At 43.5% G+C, this 15,482-nt stretch overlaps 1 protein-coding gene across 1 annotated transcript in view; it reads left to right on the plus strand.

Moving 5' to 3' along the window:
* The window catches only part of LOC117074843 (voltage-dependent R-type calcium channel subunit alpha-1E-like), a 174,873-nt gene that overhangs the window by 102,416 nt on the left and 56,975 nt on the right, over positions 1-15,482 (plus strand). The window lies entirely within an intron of this gene.

The following is a 15,482-nucleotide window of genomic DNA, read 5'->3' on the forward strand; positions in this document are numbered from 1 at the left end:
AACCCTGGATGGAGGCTTCTGGGGTTGTTTGGCCTGGCTAGTCCAGGGACAGGGAGGGCTGTGGATATAGGTGTATTGGAGCGGGAGGTGAAGACTCAACTGGGACAAGCCTTAGCAGTTCATAACCCTCTTTTGTCTGGCCTCTTGCTAAGTACAAGTACACAGCTTCTTAACACGATTAGGAAATTACATCCTAGGTTGGATAGGTGAACAAATTAGTTAAGTCAGATCAACTTAATAGTTATAGAATATGTTGGTTGGACATGATGGTGGGCTACAGTGAAGGGTACTAATAATGTATAATACTGGCTGCCCAGTAGAATTAGCTGGAAGCTTAAAAAATGTTATCACCCCCTCAGGATCTGGGAGAATGTACTAGAAAAGAACAAAAAGAAAAGAAAAAAACTTATACCAACTGGGCTGCATCCCAAACCAATTAAGTAGGAATATTTAGGGGTGAAGGTGATTTTAGAAAAGTCATTGGCTTTTCTAAAAAGCTTCCTATCTGACTCTCGTATGTAGCCACTGTCAAGAACTGCTGCATTACATGCACATAAAAAGCATGCTTAATTGTGAGATTCACCAGGGATGCTTGTTAAAATTCAGATTCACAGGCCTCTTCTCTGGAGATTCTAATTTTGTATAACTTTGTAAGCTAGTGAGCTGTGCGTTTTTCAAGTGCCTTGGGGATTCATGTGATCAGACATGTTTGGAAGGTTCTGAGTTGATCTAACTGCCTGTCAGGGATGTTGGGGATTCCTGCATGGGGACAGAAGGTAGACAGGGTGATCGTGAAGTCTCTTCCATCTTCCGGAGTCTAATTTTAATGACTTATCAAAGGCTTGGTGTAGACTCTATGCTCAAAAATGAGAGCGAGTTGAGTGAGGTATGTGGTTTGATGTACATGGATCCTAGGTGGGTAAAGCCATGTGGGCAGGTGCTTTTGAAAGACCGTACCCTTACCTGCATTCAACCAGCCCATTCCAAGACAGTAACTTTAGAATGATCACGCCTCTTATGTACGCTCCCACAACCTGCCTTTACCTTAAGGTGCCCTCTGTTTCCTTCAGTTCTTCTCTAGATCTTTTTAGCCTGATTCTATCTGTATAAAACTTATTAGGTGGAAAATAAGGTGGCTTATACAAAGCACCCTTTAGAAAGAGCTTTGGATATAATTTACAGTGGAGGGAAAGGAAATGCTGTCTCAGAAGAAACTCAACTAGACTATAATGACCAAAGAGCAAGGATTGTGTAAGGCCTGTACAAGAAAGTACTTAGTAGAGGTCCATTGCTAACCTGGATCCATTCCCATATAGGATGAGCAAGGCAGGACTGAAACTTTGCAGAAAAGAGTCACAGGCTATTATGCTAAAGCTCTTAAGGGCAGTGAAGAAGTCCCAAGGACCAACTTATACTCAGCAAGCCCAGGGATGATGTGTGACCCAGAAAACCCTGGAGGACACTCTGCAGTTCTCACCAGCTGTGGGAGGCAGCAGGAAGGAGCGGAGGGAGGCAAGGTTGATGAGTGCAGTCACTCCTCATTTGAGATGTAAAGGTTGTCTTGAGGCCATGCCACTCAAATTAGCCAGGCGCCTGTAGGAATTGCAGCACTGGCCCTGTAGTGGCTGGTGTCACTTGTAGGGCTTTGAGAGTGATGCATTTCAATTATATGTGTAGACTCACCTAAGTGATGTGATAAATGCATTGAAAGCCTGAAAGGAGAAGTGTTGCATTTGAGGATACAGGCGTGATTGTTGGTCCTCTTTAGCCAAGATTCAGATGGTACTGAGAGGAGCAGGATCTTGGCTGAAGAACCACTCATTATTTTTTCTTCATTAGTTTCTTTGTTCATTCCTTCATTCTTTCAGTGTTTATTGACTGAGCATCTATTACATGCCGAGCACTGTTCTAGGCACTAGGGAAATGGAGAGGGAAAAGTGCCATGATTCCTGCTATCACAGTGCTCTCTTCAAATCTCTGTCTCTCCAGTTACCTGTCGACCATAGGTTTAGAAGTTAAACACAGGCAGAGATCTTGCTCCTCTCTCTAGTTTTGCTCACGAAGGAGCGAAGGAGGGAGGAGAGGAGATCAAGTTGCAGATACTCTGAAACCTTGTATTACATGGGTGTCCAGGGCCCACAGACTCACATACTCTGACTTCCAGCCTGTGATTCATTGAACTTGAGTTTACTGAAGGCCTCCTGATATTCTGATGGCTGGATTTAGGGCTAGGGGTACTGTCACCCAAAGACTGTCTACCTGTTTGGACTGTCTGCTACCTGTTTGGACACACACACACACACACACACACACTTATATACACTGGTTGCATACCATGAAGTTAACTATGAATGACTAGTCAACTTAGTATTATAAATACATGTATACATATATGTGTGTGTGTTTCTGCATATAGAAAAATGACTCACTAAGCATTACCACCACCACCACCAATAAGATGCAAATATAAATATAACTGTATTGATTTTCCTTTCTACCACTCCTCATTCTGGGAAGGCCCAGTTAACCCAGCTGCTGGATTTGTTCATGCAGAGCACTAAGAGAGGGCGATCCCCTGTTTCCCAGCCCTATGTACCTTCTATTCAGTGGTGCAACAAACATGTAAGATTTATTTTTGTTAACATCCAAACCAGTAGGAGAATCTTCAGGTTTATCCAGTAGGAAGAAGCTCTCAGGCATGTGGGCTCAGTTTAACCTTGTTAACCAATGTAAATGTTTCCCTCATGTTTGCATCCCTTTTCTGTACCACAGACTCTTCCTAGATGCCTCCCTATGACCTTGTGTTGCTCTGCCATTGATTACTATTAACTTCATTTGCATGTGGCTTTTCTCATTATAATGAATTGTAAGGGGGAGGGTTCCCATTGTCAGGGCAACCTGGAGTCACCGGTGCTTCATTTAGTCTCTATCCAAATGTCAACTGCTTGGTCAAACTCCAACTATATTCTTGGCTTCCCTCCCTCCTCTGGCGGAAGGAATGCAAAACTGTCTACAGTTCTGGCTGTTGCTACCTGTTTGCACTCTCTCCCAAAGGTCTCCTCGAGACTTGCAAACTCTCTTCTTTACTTATTTCTCCTAACCTGATAAGCATGTCTTCCACAGTACAATGTGTTCTCCTTCTGATCAATGCTCTTCATTCAACAAATGTTACTGAGGCTCGCTAACCCTCTTCACCTGTGCTGGAAGTGGCTGAGAGAAGTGACTTTCTTCTGATTCTGATCTGAGTCTTATTTCTCTTTGTCATTCTAGTTTTATGGTATCTACTGATTCAGTTAGCTCTTTTATTGTATCAGGACTAATTCCCACATTGCAGAGGTTCCCAGTCCCTGTCTGCAGTTACTCACATCTTTGCTCTTAAAGTTAGGTATGTTTCATTTGTATTTCTGTAGTTGGAGTTATTTCTCTTTTTACTGTTGATAAACTCATGTAGAGGCATAAATTTCTTGGAGGTGTACTGTTTCTGCAGCTTTGCAGGTATGCTTGCCACATCTGTTGTGACTACTTAAGATGCTCCAAGCTGCTATGATGGAAGGGGTTTTTATGGACTTCATTGGCTTTTGGCAAGAAGAGGCAACTTAAAGTCTGGGTGCTTTCTGAGAGTCTTCCCAACTGCTCAGAAATCTTTTGGTCTATCAACAATGACTGTGGCTCTCCTTTAAGTTGCCTTTTCACAGCTGCATATAGTCAGAATTTATTAAATGGTTAACAGCTATTCACTTTCTGTCTCATTGAGATTTTGCTGTATGTGTCATCTATCAGCATGGTGAGGCATAACATCCATCTCACAGTTGATGAAAAACTACCATTCTCTTTATGAAGTTCCTCTGATTTTGTGGTATCTACAGAGAATGCTTTGGGTTCTGAGAGCCATGAGACTAGGGAACGTGGCTTCCATCTTTGCTTCAGTCGTTTCCTACCACCTCCTCCACATTGTAGTAGAACTACTCAAAACTAATTTGACAATGGGTGGCAGGAGTCTATGATTATCTTATGGTGCTAGGGTGATAAGATGAACCAGCTGAACTAGGATCAGGTGTATAGTTCATAAAATTTGTAGACACTGTAATTGTGACTGGTATTGTAGACACTGTGTTATTGTAATTGTAATCGGTATCCAGGATTAGTCATGCTCTGGAATAGACTGGTTTCTTTTTTTCTTTTTTTCCTACAACCCCATCTGGACTGCCCTGTTCCTATGTCCTTACATGAGTCTGGGATCCTGTAATACAGGTGATACTTGGAATCGGATACTAGTATCTGTTCATCTGTTACTTATCCATAGAGGGATTGGTAAGTGGATCTTGGAAGTTACTGTTCTTTTTCCCATGACGGCTGGGAGGTGAGGTGTGTGTGCTTAGTGAGGAGCTATGATAACTTCCTCTTAACTGGCAGAACACTTTGCTTGTCAGGCTTTTCATAGAGAGGAGAGAGTAGAGGGAGAGGGAAACTATTTCCTGAACTCATAGTAAAAGCTTTTCCCCTCTGTTTACATTAATACATAAGTGTAGATTTGTTCACTAACTCATTATTCATTCAGCAAACATTTGTTAAGTGGCGATTACTTGCCAGATACTGTTCCGGATGCTGGTGATACAGTAGAGAGTAAAACATAGGAAACTCCCTGCCCTCATGGAATTTATATTCTAGTGGGAAAATGCATATAGAACATAAGGAAAACATATGGTATATCAGATAGTGATAGGTGCTGTGGAGAAAAAAAAAAGTGGGGAAAGGGAGAAGTTGGTTGCAATTTTAAATGGAGATGTCAGGAGGACCACGTTGAGAAGATGGCATTTGAACAAAGACTTGAAGTGGGTGAGAGAGTGGGCCTTGTGGTTATCTGGGGGAAGAGTGTCCTGAGTCCCAGATAGCTGGGCCAGCAAGTGCAGAGATCCTGAGATGGGGACGGGCTGGGTGTATTTGAAGAACAGCAAAGAGCACAGTGGGTTGGATTGCAGTGAGTGAGGCAGAAAGTAGGAGATGGAACAGTCAGTCAGATCATGTGGAGCACTGAAAGCCATTATACAGACTCTGGTTTTTACTCTGAGTGAGATGGGACAGCAGTGGAGGGTTTTGAGGAAAGGAGTGATGTGACCTGACTTGTGTTTGAAAAAGGTCACTCCACCTGCTTTGATAGAGCAAAAGTAGAAACAGGGAGTCAAATCAAGGTTATTGCAAGGATCTAAAAAAAAAAAAAAAAAAGATAGAGGCTTGGGCCAGGGAGGTAGCAGTGGAGGATGTGAAAAATGGTTGGATTCTGCATATATTTTTAAGTTGAGCTCATGGGATTCTTCGATGGATTGAATATGAGTTTGGGAGAAAGCACCAAGAAGAGTGGAGTGGCCGTTAACTAAGCTGGAGAAGAACACAGGTAAAGTATGTTGGGAGGAGAAGGAGAATTGAGTTTGGATGTGTTAAATTTGCCATGCTCATTTGATATGGTAGTATAGGGAAGGAGGTGAATAAATGAGTTCAGGGTAGAAGGCTTGGCTGGAGATACAAATTTGGGAGTTTTCAGTGTATAGATGGTAAAGTATTGAGACTGGCGGAAACCATCAAGGAAGTGAATATAGACAGGGAAGAGAGGAGATTCCAGGACTGAGTTCTGATGTTAAGGTGAAGAGAAAAATGATTATCAGCAAAAAAGACTGAGAAGGAGCAGTAGGGAGGCGAGAGGAAAATCAGAAACTTGGTGTCCTGGGGCCAAGTGAAGAGCGCACTGCAGAGGGAGAAAATACAGGATGATCAAGTCAGTTCTCTGAAGAAGGGTTTTTCCTATCATATGATTATTCAGTATCTTGCTAGTAATTTCTTGGTGATTTGTATAAATTACATCCACAGATTCTCTTGAATTCACATTCATATTTACTCTTTCAAAAACTCTTACCTATATGCTTTGCTCATTTGAATCAAATGCTTCAGATGGGTCAAGGAAGGTGAAGGCTAAGAACCACTGAATGCCAGGAGCAGTTTGAGTGGAGTGAGAAGGATTTCAGAGAGCAATGGAAACAGTATGGAAGAAATACCACTTACATGCTGATGGGAATGATCCATTTGAGATAAAAATTATTGTTGATGAAGGAGAGGGAGGATAATTGGTGGAAGGATTTCCTTGAACAGGTGTGCGTGTGGTGTGGGGAGGTCTAGACCACAGGTGTAGGGCTTGGCTTAGATAGGAGCTCTAATCATCCATTCATAGTACTAGGAGTAGAGGAAGAACAAGTGGCTGCAGAGGCTGGTACGTGGGTAGATGTGGTGTTGGAATCTTGTAGAAATTCTCTTCCTATTGCTTCTATTTTCTCAATGAAAGAGGAAGTAAGGTCATCAGCTTACTGGGTGGGAGGAGGAAAATATTGAAAGTTTGAGGAGAAGGTATAACATAGTTTCCCAGAAGACTGAGGGACTAAGTGGAGTAGGTAAATGCATTGGGTTGCTGGGCAGCTTTATGGACTCACTTGGAGTTAGCTGTGATGAAGTTCAAGTGAGACCAGTGAGCCTGGTGTGTTTTCCTCTGGTCACATTCAGCCGCTGAGTCTCAGGTGGGAAGTAGGTGGAGAGTTGGCTTTTACGAGAATAGTTTTGTCAGGTGAGCACGATAAAATGAGAGAAGATCAAGAGAGTGACTGTAACATAGCTATGGTATTTGAGCTGGATAAGGAACAAAGAGGTGGGGGAGAAACGTGAAAAGGGAGGAGAGTAAATGGATTATGGACCCTTTTTGAAATGTGACTCTTGAATCTGATGGACAAATTCAGTCTGTGGAGTAAGTTGAGAAACCTATCTTGCTGCATAGAAGTAGGGAGTGGGTTTTGAAACCAAATGTTCTGATTTCTAATTTGGTGCTCGCACTGCCCCCAGTGGAAGGAGAGAGAGTGTGTGCATGTGCCGCACATGTGCAGAGTAAGCTGTGACTCTGGGCACCGGCACACGGCTGGGCCCTCTCTGACGCCACTCCCAGGGTGTCTCGTCCTGTTTCAGCTCAATTCAGAATGTGAACTTGGGGAACATTTGGGGACTGAAACCCACCAGGCCCGCCCGCCTACCTTACTAGCATTGTACTCTGGCATCTTGTTTTCCTTCTCAGAGTGTCTGAATCTTTTTTAAACACACGTACGTTGCAGCTTCTGATGCTGACTTTGGCAGCCTGTTCTCCTGTTAATACTTGTCCTCCGTAAACCCTACAGTGCCTTCTTCTTGGCCTCTGTCTGCTGGGCTGGGAGCCTGTGGTCCACAGCTTTCTCCACACCGCTGCCTCCCTGGGAAGAAACTGGCGTTTTCTTTCTTTCTCACACTTACTATTTTCCCATCCTTAGCTGTCTCCACCCTGAAGTTATTCCTGCTCATTGCATTTCTGTCTTGATTTGTCAAACCAGGATGCCATCATGTTTGGGATTTATTCCAAATGTGCTAAGTGTGCCTCCTGATCTGATGCCTGAATTTCACACCACGAACCAGGCCAGTCTCTTGGTCTTTTGTCCGTGCGTAGCCATTAGGCTGGCTCAGGGTTCCTTTCCTTTTTGTTTCATTTACTCTAATATGCGGTTTAATTTCTAATGCGTGGCCAAAGGCCTCAGGTGCCTGATGTGTCATGCAGCTTTGGGCTATGATCTTTTTGTTCTCAGGCAACACCAGGCCTTAGGACTCAGGGGCAGAAATTAGCTGGAGGTGGTGTGTTGGTGACTCAATGGCTGTTTCAGGTACTTTTCACTCTGGAATCCAAATGCTGACAGAATCTCAGCCAGGTGGGGATGGCACAGTGCCAGTATATGGCACACTAGGAAAGCCAAGAGGTCTTTATTCACTGTTCCTCAATTCATTATTCACTTGAAGACTTATGAGCAATTTTTTTTCATGCCCTTCAGAATGTGGTCTGTCTTGGAATCATCCAGGGGCAATTAGTGTAATTGCAGATTCCCGGGCCCTGCCCCAAATCTGGCGGGCCAGCATCTCTAGAGGTGGGAGGAAGGAATCTGTATTTTCAGCAAGCTCCCATGTGATTCTGAGGCTACACTGAAGTTTGAGAACCACTGTTCTGCATCAATGTAATTGCCAGGCAGTAAGAGGATGACATGGCACATAAATAGGAGAGGACTGAAGAAAAAGGCACTCTTCTGCCTTCAGCCTGCATGCCCACTATGTGGATTTCCATGAGGTCATGCTTTATTCAATGCTTGCCTAACATAAAGTGATTGACACACAGTGGGCTCTCAGGAAGTAGTTAATTTATGGACTTAGGTCTAGAAGGAGCAATAAGTCAGGCACATGGGTACATACATATACTTGTAACAATAGGGCAAACTAAATATAGCAAATAATTGGAAGATATACAAGCAGAGATCTCTGGGAGGATTGAGGAGAGAGTGGATAATTTAAAGTGAGCTGCTGAACCTGGCTTAGTGGCTCACACCTGTAGTCCAAGCTACCTGGAAGGCTGAGGCAGGAGGATCTCTTGAGTTCAGGAGTTCAAGGCTGCAGTGTGCTATGATTGACCTATGAATCATAGGTCAGCCTGGGCAACATAGTGAGACCCCATCTCTAAAAAGAAAAGAAAATAAAGTCAGCTTCTGGACAGCCCATGTAGAAATGTGAAAGCTGGTGAACTCCAGGGGAGCCCATGATACTGGATTGCAGCCTGTTGGACAAAGATGTCAGAGCTCTTGACAACACATTAAAGGCATCATTTACCCACTGGGCACTTAGATGTTACTTTATATTTTTACCTTCCTTTAGGGACAAGGCTCACAAACTGACTTGAAAGTTAGTATACCTTTTGGTGGGAGGGAAGGGTTGGCTGTACTAACTTTCCCTTAACGATCCTCTCCTTAGCTGGTCCTCATTCCATGCCTGTTGAAATAATATGCGTAGATTTACAGACCTTTGCCTGCCCCCAGTTCCCTGTGTTGCAGTTAGATGTCAGCTGCTTCTCCACGGCGAAGCTTCAGCTACAGCTTTCCCTGTTGATTGACACGTGTGCCCTCAATTACACCTCAGCTCCCTGCCAAGGGAGGGAAGGATTGAACAGGATCCTTTCTCCTTTAAGGTGCCAGGTACTAGGGGCTCCATTTACACTTCTGGAGAGCTCTTTTAAAAGTGACTCCTGAGAGCCTCCACTCTCCACTGCCTTCCACCTCAAGCCCCATTGTCTGTCCACAAGAGGAAACAGGATTTTGTGCACTCATGGGCCAGCAGAGTAGTGGAGTTAATTACAAAAAAAAAAAAAAAGATACTGTATTTGACTGGCGAGTATATCTTTGGTTTATCATCTGCACTGGAATATTTCTGATGTTCTGGGAAATCACAAGACTCAAATCAGATAAAGAAGCCACAGTGACAGGACCTGGGATATCTTCTGACTTTTGTCCCCTCGGCTTCTCCTAGTGCCCCTTTTCTTGAGAAGCAGTGACCCAAGGTGGGGCCCTTCCTTCCAGCATGCAGTCTTCCTCACCCCAGGAACCGGCGGGTGGGTCGCAGCACCTGTGATGGTCAGAGAGGACCACTTGAATTTCTGTCCTCCTGAGGGTGCCTTGCCAGGTGCTGCCGCCCCTCCCTCCCACTCTCCCCACTCACCATCCCTGGGCCATGGCCTTCACTCCAAACCTGGGACTTGTCAGTGGGTATCTGCAGATGGGCTTTGATGGCATCTATAAAATTTGTTGCAAGTTTTGTTTTTAAAATATGTCTTTTAACTACCACATTTTCTTGAATCCAGGATGCCATTGATTATATACTGTATCAAAAATTGAATAATTCTGTTATTAAATTTAAGCATTATTCAATGTTGTCGGGGGAAAAGCCACTGCATTCTATGTATGATGTATTCATATATTCTGAGTTACAAAACCTTCCTCTGTAAAGAAACGTATATTGTAGAATTAAGGAAATAGAAAATGAAGGAATAAAACTAATTTTAAAAAGCCACAAGTAATCCATATGTTATAGACCAAATTTTCACACTTGGAGACCTCCCATGGTCACACTGGTGTAATTCTTTTCTTTGTGGAGACCTTGGAGTCAAGCACCCTTTGCTGTCTCTGCATTTATTTGAGCTTTGTGTAAATGTGGTATTAGAAAGCTTCTAGTTCTGTGTTAGTCTTTTTAAAAGAATCAGGCCCCAGCTTGTTTGCTTTCATAAAATGATGTAAGTGATCACACTATTACCTTTCTGTATGATTCAAGATTTTCTCAATACTGTGAAACTAAAATAAAATATGAAAATAAGCTGGATGCCAAAACTGATTCAAGACTGCAATAGTCATCTATAACCCTGGTTTCAAATTTTTATCTTCTGGAAAACAACCTCATGTTTGAATGATATTGAATAAGTGTTCTGTATTATGAGTATATTTGTATTAAATATATAAAATAGGTTTATGCCAGAAGATGTCCCATTTTTATAAGTTTTATGCATGGATGTTCCAATATAAGTTTTATTTGAAAAAAGTGATTTCTGATGCCAAAGGTGCTATAATATAGTGGTTAGGAATCCTGGTCTTACTTTACTATCTATGGGACTTTGGCAATTTATTTAATCTCTGTGCCTTTATTTTCCTATCAGTAATGTGAGGATAATTGTGGTACCCACCTCTCTGAGTTGTAGTAAGAAGTAAGTTAACATGAATAAATGGCACGTAGCACTCATGTGAGAAATTATTAGTTAAAAAGTTTTGAAAACAAAGCATCTTCTTCCATTGGTCTACTGTATAAACCTGTTCCTCTCAGACTGGTCCTTCCTGTCTCTCAGTCTAGCCACTTTGCACTTTCCATTTGCATTATTGCCAACCTTGAGTGCACATTCTTGGAATTGCCTCCAAAACTCTGATGTCGCCTTCTCCACAGAGCCTTCTCTGACTATCCCTGAGAAATTCAAAAGAGGGGAGATGTTTCCCCTGAGCCTTCTCCCCCGGACCTAAATGTTATTAGCATTCCTTCCCAGATTCTCCTGTGTCATTCATCGTCGTCTTGGTGTTTATGTCCCTTTTCCTTATTAAATGTTCTGTCTGCTCGCATCAACCACAGTCCCCTAGACATGGCTAAGTGTTCGGTAAATATCCATTGGTGGATTGATTTCACAGAGTGGCTGTCGGAACCCACCAAAGATGCCGTGGCTTCCAGACTGCCAGGCTGTCGGGAGACGCAGCACAGGTGCTGCTCTCAGAGTGAGCTGCTGTCCACAGGGACTATAGCTGCTGCAGCTTCTGCTTGTCCTGCCTCACTCCAGCTCAGCTCCATCCTCCTGTGACAGGTAGAGAGGGGGGAAAAAAAAAAAAAAACTAGGGGAAAGGTAATTTATTTCAGTGTTTACAGAGGGTTTGCATGTAATTAACAGTTTATTTCTGTGACACAGCTGGCCTCCTCAGCTTGGAACCTGGCTTTGAAATGCTCTTAAAGAGACCTATACCTAGGCAATCTGAGGGGTGTTGGGGACTTGGGAAGAGAATGAGGAAAAATGCCATTCCCTGTCTTTGGTGACGGTGCTTGACCAAGGACAGCCCCTAAAGTGAAGACTCCCTTGTTCCTTCTTTCCCCAACCCTCCCATGCGTGCGTGCACACACACACACGCACACTCACACACACACACTTACGTTTCTTGAGTCATATTCTGTTGGCGAATCCACCTTCGACTTAGACCTTTTACAGGGTACATTTTTTTTAACCTTTTGTTCACATCAAAGCTTGGGCTTTGATATCTTCACTGGGGATAGGGGAACAGTCACTGGATCCCCTCCTGCCATGAGCCCCATGATTGCAGGCAAAACACTGTACTCCTCCTTGTAAGTATTGAATAGATGAATAAATAAATGTGCATCAGTCTTTTCATCAGTAATATGGGGGTAATACCACCTGCTGTTTCTACCTTAAAAGTTTTATAGCAAGTACGTGAGAAAAAGTATACGAAAGTGCTTTGAAAAAGACATTCAGCCCTCACTATGTGAGTGTGCTATTTTATTGACATTTTGCTTCTGTGAACTGTGGACTTATAAACTCAATTTTGCTAAGTGAGCAGTTTTTTTGTGCTTATTCAGAGGGGGGTGTCTGGTTGCTTCAGGGGCATGTAAGACGAATTCTCCTAATATATTTTCTGTTTCTTACCATCAGTTAGCTGTGTTTGTTCTGTGTGGTGAGTGTGCTCAGGTCCTGTGATCTTGGTTAGAAATACAGTATTTATATTTTGTGCATATTGAAAAACATACCTATATTTGGTGCAAAAGTGGCACTTTGAATTTAATAACAGTTCTTGCTAACTTGCATAACCTGTGAATAACTGGTGAAACCTATGTTGCAATTGCTTCCAAATTCAAACATGTTTCAGAACTTTTTTTTCTTTTTGAGATGGAGTCTCGCTCTGTTGCCCAGGCTGGAGTGCAGTGGCATGATCTCAGCTCACTGCAACCTCCTCCTGCCAGGTTCAAGCGATTCTCCTGCCTCAGTCTTCTGAGTAGTTGGGACCACAGGCACCCACCACTATGCTCGGCTAATTTTTATATTTTCAGTAGAGACGAGGTTTCACCATATTGGCCAGGCTGGTCTTGAACTCCTGACCTTGTGATTCCCCCACCTCGGCCTCCCGAAGTGCTGGGATTACAGGCGTGAGCTACCGTGCTTGGCCAAGGATGTCTTCACCTTTGCAAGTGTTAGGGTAGGCCTGACATTTATCTGCGGCAATGCTCCTGAATGAGCTGGGGCTGAGCCAATGAGAGAGTCTATACCAGAATAGCATAATGGGAAAATAATGGCAATGCAGTTTTTCATGAAACTAAATTTGCTCAACTTGAAACTGGATTTAAACATTCAAAATGTTAGTGTCCTTTCCTGGCAAAATAAAAAGTTAAGAACATCATTGCAAACACAGATATTTTTGTTTTTGTTTTGTGAAAGTTTTGTGATCTGTGAAGGCTAAAAATCTATGCTGATACATATTTTATCTATGTAATAGATATAATAGGTAAATATATTAATATAATTATGTAATTTCCTTGCAAATGCATAATATTGCTATTAGCAGCTTGAGTTTTCCATTCTAGTGATAGAGATTTTTACATTAATTTTAAGAGAAACTGGTAGTCATTTATATAACCTTTCATTGAAGAATGAGTATTTTAGAAAACCACATAGGCTAGTATAGTGAATGCCATTTCTAAGAATAAAGTAGTGTCAGGCATTGGGTTATATTCAGAAGACCTGGGTCTGAGCCAAGTGTTTCACCTAGGCTGGAGTACAGTGGCGTGATCTTGGTTCACTGCAACCTCCACCTCCCAGGTTCAAGTGATTCTTGTGCCTAGCCTCCTGAGTAGCTGGGATCACAGGCGTCTGCTACCATGCCAGACTGATTTTTGTGTTTTAATAGAGATGGGGTTTCACCATGTTGGCCGAGCTGGTCTTGAACTCCTGACTGCAAGTGATCCCCCTGCTATGGCCTCCCAAAGTGCTGGGATTACAGGTGTGAGCCACCACGCCTGGCTGCAAGTTTTATTTCTTTCTTTCTTTTTTTTTTTTTTTTTTTGAGACGGAGTCTGGCTCTGTCGCCCAGGCTGGAGTACAGTGGCTGGATCTCAGCTCACTGCAAGCTCCGCTCCTGGGTTCACGCCATTCTCCTGCCTCAACCTCCCGAGTAGCTGGGACTACAGGCACCTGCCACCTCGCCCGGCTAGTTTTTTTGTATTTTTTTTAGTAGAGACAGGGTTTCACCGTGTTAGCCGGGATGGTCTCGATCTCCTGACCTCGTGATCCACCCGTCTCGGCCTCCCAAAGTGCTGGGATTACAGGCTTGAGCCACCGCGCCCGGCCTGCAAGTTTTATTTCTTACCCATTCTTCCTGACTCTGCCATGATATTAGGCAAGTCACATGACCTCATTTTCCTCTTCTATTAGGAACACCAATTCAGTACTTAGTTTATACAATGGTTATAAGAATTAAAGAAAAATGTATGTGTGAGAGTGCTTTGTGCATCAAGATGTGCCTTATGAATTTAAGGTATTATAAAAAACCTTTAAAGTTATGAACATTCATGTTAGGAAGATTTCTGTTACTGAGATGTACAATGCAGGTTTTTCACGTATCATTTTTAAACATGTTTTGACAGATATGGTCAATGGCATCCCTTGGAAGAAAGGTAGAATGTATATTCAAAATATTGTTAGGATATTTCTCTTTCCTTTGTGCTCAAAGCATCCTAATATCATGACCTTTTCAAATGTTTTCTTGATGTGAAACAAAGCCGCCACTGCCTGAGTAGTTTGTGTAAAAACATGAGATTTCTAGGTGAAGCAGAAAAGAAAGGGAATGTGGGAGCTTGATTCCTTCCCCAGGGGTCTCTATGACGCCATCCTTGAATGAATGATCAAGGCGTGTCCCCCACTACTTCTGAAGGTACTTCTCCTGGCTGCAGCCAGCTGCCTTAACAATTTGGAAGGAAAGGCAGGCCCAAAGGGCAGCAGGCACATGCACACCCAGGTGATCACACCTCCCTCGTCCCCTGCACACATTTAAACTCTTGGCAGCACATGTTCCCCAGGCACAGGCGGGGCTGGCGTAGTCAGCAAGGCTGCCACATCTCTGTCACAAGCTTCCCTTTCTCCTAGTGTTTTCAGCAGGCCTGTATCTCTCCACCATCCTCCCCTTCCCGGGTCTCCCACTCTCCCCTCTCTGTGACAGGTTCTTTTTCCTTGGCAGATTGCACTGGAATGGTGTGAGAGTCCCTCAGGGATCATGCCACCCATCCAAGCTGGGGAGGAATAGCAGAGAGGCATCCATGGCTGACCAGGTCACCAAGATAACACTCACCACGGACGAGGGTATCCAGGGCTCCTGGGACGGCAGATTCCATTGCCTCCTTGAGCCAGGAGCCTTGGTCTACCCTGTAGGACCTCATTCCACTCAGGAACACTAAACTTGCCTGCCTGCCACTTGGCGCTACTATAAGCAGCTATACCTATCAGCATACCATGTCTCAGAAGGTGACCACAGAGAGTAATTGCCAGTGTTTAGTCTGTGTGTGCATGTGGGTGACAGAGCGGGAAGGAAGGTACGGACCTCTTTTATGCCCAGGTTATTTATTGCATTTGTCTTACGACTTCCATTTAGAGCTAAATAAACTGCAAAGTAGGTTATTTAAACTGGATCTTGGGTGCCTTTAGCAAGTGGAGAGGTGGGCGGTGAGGATGGAGAAAGATGGGAGATTGGGCCGGGAGATTGAGAGAAAGGGGCCAAAAGGAAACACAACATGGCTTATTTTCCTCCCATTGGTAGTGGAAGGCATGGTATACTGTGGCTCACAGACAGAGATCCCCTGTGCTGGGGGACCTTGAAGAGCTTTCTGTCTCAGGCTTTTGGGAATCAGCCTCCCGTGGACATATCTTGTTTTTACGATTTATAAGTAAAAAATGAAGGCATGACCTAGGAGTGCAGATTGCACAAAGCCTACAGTTACGTACCCCGCCTGAAGGGGTAGCTCCCCACTTC

This window comes from Trachypithecus francoisi, unplaced genomic scaffold, assembly GCF_009764315.1.
Source record: "Trachypithecus francoisi isolate TF-2019V2 unplaced genomic scaffold, Tfra_2.0 Lachesis_group5, whole genome shotgun sequence".
Lineage (NCBI taxonomy): Eukaryota > Metazoa > Chordata > Mammalia > Primates > Cercopithecidae > Trachypithecus > Trachypithecus francoisi.